This window comes from Rhyacophila brunnea, unplaced genomic scaffold, assembly GCF_057557595.1.
Source record: "Rhyacophila brunnea isolate RB1 unplaced genomic scaffold, BYU_Rbru_1.0 scaffold_12, whole genome shotgun sequence".
NCBI classification, from domain to species: domain Eukaryota; kingdom Metazoa; phylum Arthropoda; class Insecta; order Trichoptera; family Rhyacophilidae; genus Rhyacophila; species Rhyacophila brunnea.
Genome location: NW_028232774.1, coordinates 2,818,292 through 2,826,201, shown reverse-complemented (window position 1 = coordinate 2,826,201; position 7,910 = coordinate 2,818,292).

Below are 7,910 nucleotides of genomic sequence, written 5' to 3'. Positions count from 1 at the left end.
TACTTAATGACGGCTATGCCATAAAACACAATAAATACAAACACTGATTGGTGTACAAAGTGCCCTAAAATATTACCAATATTGAATGCGCATTTCGTTTACGTGATCAAATCAAACCAAATCAAATTTTATTTATTTTACATAATATCTATGTACAGTGAACTTAACAAATTATTCGTTTAAGACGTTCACACCATGACATTTAAAAACACAGAAATGGATATTAAAACAGTTTATATATACAAAAAAGAAATAGATGCAGTATTAAGTTATTAAACAGTAAACAGAGTAAATACAAAAATTATAAATTTGATACAAGGAAGTACACCGAATGAGCAAAGTAGACCCCATTTTAAGAATTTATAAAACAATGCCCATCTATACTCATCTCACGTAGGTGGAATATGTCAACATCCTAAGCGATTTGGTTGAACAGAGTTATTGCCCTCCCAATTGGCATTACCAATGGTAGGTTAGTTCTGCACCTTGGGAGAACAAACAACTGATGCTCACGATTTCTAAGATAGTTATCAGGGACACAAAGGAAAATACAACGAAGAATGGCAGAATTATCATTTTACAAAGATAAACTTTTATGCATAATATTATGTATGATAGAGATGTAACATATTCTTTATTTATCTCAAATTAATCCACACTCGAGAATTATACCTTCTTACAGCCTCGCCCAGAAGGTAAGGGTTGCTGGTTTGGCTAAAAAGTACGAACAGTTTACTTAAAAAAATCTATTTTTGTAATTCAATACATTTAACATCTATTTAAAGTGGATACAAAAGAATATTTTTAGGAATTTCGACATTCGGGATTTTGTCATTCGGAATTTCAGCGTTCGGATTTCGGCTTTCGGAATTCAAACCAGTTTCGATGTTTAATCCTTGTCCACGTGGTGCGTGTCTCGCCGCGAGTGCATGGGGACACCGCAATGAGGTCACCTGTACCTCAACCGCGCGAGACAGTCGTCATGGCGTGAGTGTATGTGGACGGCTCAATGAGGTCACATGTACCTGGAATGCGCGCAAGTCAAAATGCGCCATGTGGACAAGGCTTTAACGAATAGAGTATCAGACGCTTGTCAACTCGCTATTACCTTGTCAAAAAACATTGGCGGATGACAATATGATGTTGGATCAGTGACGTCCCGTGGGGGTAGGCAGATTGAGCGTCGCTTCGGGGCCACAATTACTCGAAGGGCGGCAAATCGAGAATAATCATTTGGTATATATAGAAATAGCTACCTAAACTGAGTACTTGATAACGAAAATATCGTTCCTTTAAAAAAATCAGCTCACTGGTTGGAAACAAAATGTATTAATTAACCTAAACGGTTTAACAGGGCTCAATTTTTTTGTCGGGTTCGCGATGTCTAGTTTACTTTCGTTGCCCTTCGACGTCCTTGGTGACCAGAAACGACACGAATACGGATGATGAAAAATATTGTATACAAAAATGGGGCGGCATTATGGCGCTACCCAGGGGCGGCATTTTGTCTAGGGACGTCACTGTGTTGAATACAATAATATTATAAAGATACGACAGGTAAAAACGAAAATTCCATAAAGTGATATCTCTATTACTACCTACCTACGAGTATAACTATTACCCAAGCCGTTTACATGCTCTGAATATAAATATCCTTATTAATTTTTTTTACCAAAGGTTTGTATGTTATTTTTATTATGAAACTGTCTCGTCAGATATTCATTTGTTTTCTACTCAATTATCTTCTAAAAGAGACATTTTATATGCATGCTACGTACACACGGCTGCACGACTCAAACAAATAAAACAAATGGACTCCGTTCTCTATTTCGGGAAGTTTCCATCATCAACTTCCTTTATATTTTATTTTCTCTAGTTATTTGTTTATTTTGACACTTGGTAACTCTTTTTTTGTATGTATTCCTGTACACTTTGCCTTTTTCAGTGACGAAAAATACTTACTAAGCGATTATTTAGCGTTCACCTTGAAACATATTATATATTCTTAAATTTAATACAATCATTTATCATGATATACCTACCCCAGTTGCGAACGGTATTTTAGGTAAGAGGTAGGCTGTGGAGATCTGATAAAAGGTGCATACGGGAATTAAGAAGAAAATACGATATTACTACCAATGAATAGGTAGATACGCACTAATGACAACGACACACTAATTCAATGAAACTTTTAAAACTTACTGACGTCATAAAATTGAGCGATGAGCTTATATTACGTATTTTTCAAAACATACACCAAAAATCATTAGATACAATTTATTTTTATTTTTAAAAACAAGATAATGTATTTATACCTATGCGATTAAACGCCATAGAAAATATTTTTTTAAATTATTTAATTATTAATTATTTTGAACAAAGTGCAGTCATGACTCATGACAACAATATTATGAGCGAAAGTTTTATGCTCTGCGATAGAAGCCTAACATATTTCAAACAATTCGATTGACTGACTGAGGTTACGTGACGTAAAGTCCATACGAAAAATTATCACAATTCCTTGAGAAATAATCCGACATTTATTTACATGAAGACAGATAGCGCGCTGTGCTATATATATTTTTTAAATATTTGCACTGTTTTGTAATCTATATAATACTAATACAAAATTATTTTTATATAATATACAATAATCAATGATTATATAAATATGTCAATATGCAAAAAAAATACTTTTCGAAGGTAGGCTTTAAATAATCGCCTACTATGGAGTCTTCGCCACTGATTTACCCAGGTGGATACAATTTTTGCAATGTGTGTATATATATATGTTTAATTCAGGGGTCAGCAACCTTCTATGATTTATAAGCCACATTCACCATTTAGTTTTAATGATATGGCCTCTGTGGTTAGTTTGGTATATTGCCATTAATGTAGGTATACAGTTGGTACATACCTACATTAAAGGGAACTTGTTTAAAAATACTCATATTACGTTGTTTGTTCTAAATTCTGTTTCATTAATACCAACGAAATTGCCTTTTTGTGTTCGCCACCGAACTACAGAGACAAACAGGCCCGCGGGCCGCCAGTTGCTGGCCCCTATTTCAAGTTATTGCGTTTACTAGCAAATATATACTGTTAATATACTCGTATAGGTAATAATAGTTTTCGTAAATCGCAGCATATTTTGTTCTTTTGATTATGTGGAGTAATCTAAGGGTAATCGAGAATACATGACATATGAAAAACGAAGATACCATCTAGCGGACAATTTTCAAAGCATATTGATTTTGTTTGTCGTCTGCACTGATATTCATATAATTACCATAAGAATGTCTGCAACTATTTCTTTCGGTTAGGTACTTCAATATCTGAATTGACAAAGCTATCGCCCGGATCGCAATGGATGGGAGTTGAGTGGATTTTTTTTTAAATAGTTGGGATTGTTTTTCACCGAATTTATATTCAATGAAGAATTTTGCATTCTTAAATCTTCTGTAGGTATTCTTCATCGTTGAAAAAATAATAATAGATAATAATTAATTTTTTAAAAAAGATTTTTTTCAATATGTTACATTCTTAAATCCTGTGAATTATTCGTTGAATAAAAAAAATAGTTACTTAATTAAAAATTATTAGCAAGTTCAAGTAAGTTACAACAAACAGTCTAGGAGTGATCCGTGACGTCGGTTAGTAATTAAAATAATACCAACTTTGATTTAAAATACAAAAGCCGATCGTCAATAGTAGCTCAATTTGAAAAGCGCTTCAGTGAGTATTAAAAGCCATTAGTTAAAATTTGTCGCAATTAAATATGACTCCTTTAGCATAGTGGTATATGTGCGTGGGCGCGATACCTGAAAGATGCCGGTTCGATTACTGCGGGATGTCTTACTTTTTTCAAAAAACATTTTTTCTATTGGTTATAATATATTTTCTCAGAAGTGTTTTCAATATGATGTATATGTTCAATAATTAATTAATGAAAAACAATATTAATTGTTGATATAAATGCACATTGATTACTAGTGTCTAGTTTAAAAAAAAATGAGCGTCCTCGCAATAAATTAGTTATAATTGTTACAGAAAGTGGGCGTAACGTTGTGTAGTCGGTTTTATGCTAAACACTGTGCTAAGATTTACATATATAGATCCAGTGACATGTCCACTATTATTTTAGTTGGGAACACATTATTAGGTTTCCTATAAGCTTGTTTTAGACTTTTAGAGTGTGTTCAGAAAAAAAATTCTTCGACATCTTTATTTATTTATCTATTTTATTTATTTAAAAAAGACACGTTGAGTACATAACAAATTATTAATTCAGGACGTTCACAACATGACATTTAGAATAAAAATTACAAGTAATCAGTTAGAGAAAAAACAAGGTAGAGAAAAAAACAAAGCAAAAAATAGTTTTACACAAAAGAAACAACAATAATTCAAAAAAAATACAAATTAAACCATAAAATAGAATTAAAAAAACAGAATATATAATGGATCGCCAAAAATATCTACATCTCTAGGGAGTGCATTGACCAGCCGCACAGCCCTCGCTATTGGTGCCTGGTGAGCCTGGCATGAGGAAACAGCTTTCACCCAAAATAGGTCATGGCTGCGACCACGCATGTAATTTTCTAGAATATCGGGATTGAAAACTATACCACGTGAGAGCTAACCCTATCCTAACCTAACCTAACAAATAATCCAAATAATCCAAATAATTTTCATTTTTTTTTGCTGGTGGCTTCCTGTAAAGTGTAAACCGACAAGAACCGTGTTTTATTTAGATAAGAATTTTAATATACTGCCATATATTTCCGATACAACATTTCGTGAAGTGATACGGCGAACTGCATACGTACAAGTTTCCGGACACGTCAGATAACACCGTAACGTCAGAAGAAAATACCATCGTTAGACGGCATAGTATGTGAATTGCAAATCACAATGGCGAGTTGCCGAGTGGCCAAAAACCAATCTTTACAGAATATGCAACATTTCCTTGATGTTGAGATACAGTGACGTCCCGTGGGGATAAGCAGATTGAGCGTCGCTTGGAGCGGCAGTTACTCGAAGGGCGGCAAATCGAGGAGAATCATTAGATATAATATATAGAAATAGGTACCTAAACTTAGTAATAACGGAAATATCTTTCCATTGAAAAAATTAGCCCAGTGGTTGGAAACAAACTGTATTAATTAACATGACTGTATTTTTTTTGTTGGGTTCGAAATGTCTAGCTTACTTCTGTTGTCCTTGTACGTCACTTCCTTGATGACCAGCAATGACACGTGCAGATTTGCGAATTATATTTGAATTATAGGTAGGTACATTAAGTACTTACTAATTAATTTATCCAAAGATTTTTGTCAATCATTCGCGAGTTTTGAAAGCTGTCAGGTGTATTTTTAAATGTATCTGAAACCGGGGACTCTCAATATTGTCTATTGAAGTATGGCATTTAAATTAGATTTAGTGGTATATATTTTGTTAGTAATATATATATATATACAATATATTTCTTAGATATTTGAGTCATGAAAGGGTGATAAAAAATACTGTATAAAAATGGGGCGGTATTTTGGCGCTGCCTAGGGGCGGCATTTTGTCAAGGGACGTCGCTGTTGAGATAATACTATTAATTGTGACACGGCACTGTTGTGATGATGCCAGAAATCTGAGGTCGGCAGCTCGGCAGTTTGAGAAGGCGTGGGATGTGTGCGTCACATGATCAGACTTATGAATATTAAAATATTTTTATCGACTAGGTATCAAATATTAACACTTATTAATAATGTTATGAGACTGTCACCGAATCACGTAATACTTTGTAAATAAATACGGCCATGGCCCCCACATCCTGAAGAGGGCCCCTAGGCCAGCATGTTTGGCGGCCCCAAGGTTAAGAAGGGCAATGTGATGTTCTAGAGTAGTGTTCCCCAAATGGTATTCCGTGTATTTAAGCGATTTTCTATGTTTTAAATAAATCCCTTTGAATTATTGATTTGTCGGCACTTATATCATATTTATTATGAACCATTGGTAGCGACTAGGGAATCCAATCGCGAGCCAAATTCTGATCCCGGGATTTCGGGATTACAATTTGACAATCCCGGGATTGGCATTTTTTCCATTGTTAATATAAAAAAATTATATTTACAAATAACAATGATACAATCGGTCAAAAATAAATCTAGTATAATTTATACTATTTAAGACATTTATTGTTAATATTGTATACATTCAATCTTGGAAATACATAAGTTTAATGGAGTAAATAATATTGTAATATAAATAATAATGTGAATTTAATATGAGATTGCTGTTTCTGATAGTAAAGACTTAATGAATGGGTTAGCGAGATTTAAAATAGTAAAGCAAATCATGGTGCACTTATGGCCTTTCCGCTTCATAAATCTAATTAGTCAGCCCAAATATGAAACTGCCGTAAAACCTATGAGATCATGGTGGAATTACTTTGTTAATAGTGCGAAGCATCGTTTTTTTCCAATCTTTCTCATTTTTAATAATTCATGTGAAAAACTAAAATGAATCGGCAACTTACACATGGGTATAAATCAAACTTCATTCAAATTCAGTTTATTTATAATGTAGTTATTTGTTATTGAAAGATTTTCTGTTATATTTTCGTTTTTATTTTATTTTCCATAAGAATTGATAAAAAATCAATCCTGAAAGTTTCGGGATTATGTTTATCAATCCCGGGATTCATAGGTATCGAAAATAGCTCGGGATCCCGGGATTGGAATCTCTAGTCGCGACCCCCTCTTGTGGTAGCCAAGTAGCATTCACCTTCGATATTAGATAAATAACGATTTTTATTATTCTGGTAACACTAGAAATAATTAAGTAGATATAATATAAAATGATACACGTGAATTAGCATGTAGTTACTTATATCAATCATCATATCACATTAAATTGTATTGCACAACTACTACATATTTTTTATGTTAATTTTGATGAAGTAATATAGCTATTTTTTTTTACAATATAACAAATTTCTGGCGTGTGTTTATCTCGCAACTGTTTGAGCTGCCACGCCGGGCCCCCCTTTAAGGGGGGCCATGAATACGGCCCATCTTTATTTCAATATATCGTCTGGGGCTGGGCCATTGTGGTAGAGGGGTTCAGAAGAAGTTTTTAAGACTCCTTTACTTGAGGCTGTATGAATATGTATCAATCATAACACTCAGCATTAAATGAGTGACACACTTTAATATGTAGGTATGTTTTGTTGTCAAAAACAAAACAATAGAGCGATAATATCGTCAGCATTTCCTCACTGTTTTTAATTGTTAACTGCGACAATATTTCTTTTAATATGTACTGCATTTATATAAATTGGAAGGGCAATGCATGAATCCTCACTTAACTCATCGAGTTCACCACGAGACGCACTCAACATAGTCAAAGTTGTTCCGCTCGAATCAAGTCTTTCAGTTCATTAATATAATCAATCTCTTGATCTCACCAGTACATCACGTTATCACCCTTATTATTGTATTCAGTGTATTCTTGTAACGATCAATAAACTATCCTCCAAACATCCACTCAACAACGACTTTCTCTCTCCTCTACCCTCATCTACGTCAAAAAATACTATTCGACAGATTTTCTATTACATAGTTGTGTTATACTTAGATACTGTCGTTTAAAGTTAAGTAACAATATGACATTTTGCTGTGTACATATTATTATTTTTTTCGACTTATACGTGGTGTAAATGGAAACTGCCATTATTATGAGTCCCTGATAACAGTGATAACTTTCATAGAAATCGGGAGCATCCGCTGTTTGTTCTCTCAAGGCGCAGAATTAACCTGCCATTGGTAATGCTAACTGAGCGAGCAATACATGTGTTCAATCAAATCGCTTCGGATATTAATATATTCCACTTACGTGAGAATGAATTTATGGGG